Genomic DNA, 2,397 nt, shown 5'->3' with positions numbered 1-2,397 from the left:
AACAATAACCCAATATCATCAAATTATTTTTTGAAAAAAAACAATTCAAATGTTACTTTTGTTGTTTTTTAATTAATTCAAACGTGTTTGATGAAAAAATATATATTTCATCGTAAGCTCAGTGAAAACAACATAAAAATAACAAAATTTTATTTTAGATTCGACAAACAAATTATATTATAATATGACACAGAATATAAAAACGATTGACATTTTTTGTTTATAATTATTGATTATCATTTACTATTGTATATCATTTTAAAATTAACGACTGTTCTTATCAATTAATGTAGTGAAAAGAAACGTAGATTGTATCTAAGTGATATTTAATTTTTGTTTTTGTACTTATTTTAAATAAACATTATTTTCATATAATAAAAGAAATATTGTCTTTTAAAAATATGCGTTTTATATCACATTTTTTTCAATAAATATTGCAAAACAATGTTACTTGACATAATAAGTCATAAATTAAAGTTGTTATTATTTTAAGAATATGTCTGATTGGTAAAATCGTAATAATATAATCATCGGTAATATATTTTAATTATCAAAAATATAACAATTTAAATTCATAATTATTATATTACATTTGTTTTGTTTTGAAATATAATGTCTCAAATTATAATAAGTTTTTTAAAGAGCATTTTTCAAAACAAAATAAACAGATGGTTACAAATTATTGTTAGAGTTAATTAATCCAAAACACTTTCAGATGTTGTACAAATGATATTTCGATAATTGATGCTTATAATAATAAATTAAATTAATTATGAGCATTTCTCAATGTATTTTATATTATATTTTTTAATATATATCCTAGATTTTCAAATAATATGTTTTTGATTTGTACCTTTTTTATTAAATATAAACTGAAAATAATTAATCTGTAGTGAAAGCATTTTTATTATCTTTGTTATTTTTCAATTATTCTGGTAATTGTTGATTTTTTCGAAAAAAAATAATGATTTTTTCTTTGTTTTTTTACCCACCCCCGAATATTTTTTACTCAACGAAAATTATTTGTTTGAAAAAAATAATTATTTTTCAAGTAAAATTGAACCACCCCCGAAAGTGTGTAAAAATATCTGGTAAAATATAGCATTATTTGGCAAATTGTTTCAATAAAACAAAAACGTAATTCTATCTATTTAACTCATAAATACAAATGAATCGAACTCCAACTGTTTATGAGAAACAAATTTTCATGAAAAAAATATCCATGTGCAAAGCTTACAAAGAAGGCATTTCCAGAAGAAAATTGACTAAAATTTTTAAAATGTCTTTGACTGATGTTATTAAGTTGTGTGATGAAGTCGACAAAAATCCATATTATCAACCTTTAATCGTTAAAAAGGGAAGACCAAACAAAGTCACACAAAATCACATCAAGTTAATTCACCAAGAAACTCTCAAACATCCAAGGATAAGCAGTTTTAAGCTATCACAAATGTCTTCTCTTTCAAAGACAACCATCAACAACTATCGACACAGTCTTGGGATTTTTTGGGCTTCTCCAATTAAAAAAACAGAATTGAATAAAGTTCAGATTAAGAAGAGACTTAGTTTTTGTAAAAAACAAACACAAAAGAAAATTATTAAAAAATGGACCAACTGTGTGCTTATTTCTGATGAAAGCATTTTTTCAATGCATTCTGATGGCATTTTTTATGGAGAAAGAGGGGTATGCATAACAAAGAAGTGTTCCAGGAGACACCTAAATATGATAAAAAGGTAATGGTTTGGGCTGCTATGGCCAAAGATTTCAAAAGTAGTTTGATATTTTGTCCAAAACGATTGAACCGAACATCTTACCTTGAAATGATAATGTCTTCTGGGGTGTTTGAAAGTGCACAAGAAAAATGGGGTAAAACACACTTTGTTTTTCAACAAGACGGAGCACCGTGCCACACGGCACTATCAGTCAAAGAAGCATTGAAAAAGAATGGAATTAATCTGCTGAAAGGGTGGCCACCAAATTCACCGGATTTAAGTCCGATTGAACATTTGTGGTCAATCATGGAAAACAAACTACGCGAAAATGTTCAAAATTACAACACAATTGAAAAACTTAAAGTTGCTCTTGTCACTTCATGGAACTCGATTGATATTGAAGTTATTAACAACTTAATTGATAGTATCCCAAACAGGTTCCAATTGTGCAAAAAAGCGAAAGGGGGATTTATTGGAGATAAATTATGATCCATCCACAAGTTAGTCCTTTTAAAATCGGGCTTTCTTCCATATCATTCCAAAATGTCCCGTTTTATAGGTAAAAAACACGAATTTAATTAAATTTTTAAAATGTATCGGATAATATTTATAATATAAAACTATAAAAATATTCAATAAAATGGGAAATTAATCAAATGTTTTTTGTTTATTTTTAAAACACCG

Source organism: Entamoeba invadens, assembly GCF_000330505.1.
Source record: "Entamoeba invadens IP1 unplaced genomic scaffold scaff_1105074724697, whole genome shotgun sequence".
NCBI lineage: Eukaryota > Evosea > Mastigamoebida > Endamoebidae > Entamoeba > Entamoeba invadens.
The sequence above is the reverse complement of the archived record's forward strand: the minus strand, read 5'-3'. Positions refer to the sequence as shown.